Raw genomic sequence first — 977 nt, 5'->3', positions numbered from 1 at the left:
TCATGAATGATCCTAATTTTGATTGGCTTACAATGGAATTTACCGACGTTCGACTACACTTTTCAGTCTCTCTGTTAGTCAAGCTTGATTTTGCAAAATTTATTTATTTTAGTTAGCTATGAAATGTGAGGGTAGGGTATAATATGGAGTTGGGGTAGTAGTACTTGCCCCATCATTTTTGACGGGCTACGCTAGTAACGTAACATTTCCCGCCTGTTTTAAAGACATATCTTAATGTACAATAAATCAGGGTACAAGGTGAAAAGAAGTAGAGTAAATACTTTATTAAATTTTATATTAGGTATATAACTGATAACTTTGTAGCTCATTGTAAATTACAAGTATATTAGAAAGTTATACTAGAATTACTCAGGGTTTATATTTTATTATGAAGTAATCTATATGTTTATGATTTTAATCATCGATTATACAACTTGCGGAGATTATATATATTTTAGAGCATAGACTTTCAAAAAACAAGATGCTATAAATAAATTGTATTTTTTAAGGTGAAAATAAAAATAGCTGAAGAGCAGTGAAAATTACGAAACTGGTTCTGTAAAGAGTAAGTAAATTTAAGTAACTGTAAAAGTTGAACGAAAGAATAAACCAAGTTATAGGAAATATAATATCCACAGAAAGTGAAATTACAATTGTAAAATTGTTATTATACATATATATGTGTGAAATAGCTCAAAAAAACGAAGATATGTTGAAACGCCTGGAAGAGAACTCCATTTAGAAATCCCACCTCAGTGGCACAGCGGCATGTCTACAATGCTAGAATCCGGGTTTCGATATCCGTGGTGGGCAGAGCACAGATAGCCCATTGTGTAGCTTTGTTCTTAATTACAATAAAAAAATCAAACAAACCGTTTAGAAAACTGGACTAGTCATGTATTTATTTTTTAATGTTTTTACAAACTGCGTTCATTTTTTCACAAAAGTGTCTTTATATGATTCAATAAGGAAGAGAA

The sequence above is a fragment of the Limulus polyphemus genome, unplaced genomic scaffold, assembly GCF_000517525.1.
Source record: "Limulus polyphemus unplaced genomic scaffold, Limulus_polyphemus-2.1.2 Scaffold612, whole genome shotgun sequence".
Classification (NCBI taxonomy): Eukaryota; Metazoa; Arthropoda; class Merostomata; order Xiphosura; family Limulidae; genus Limulus; species Limulus polyphemus.
This window is presented reverse-complemented; position numbering follows the sequence as displayed.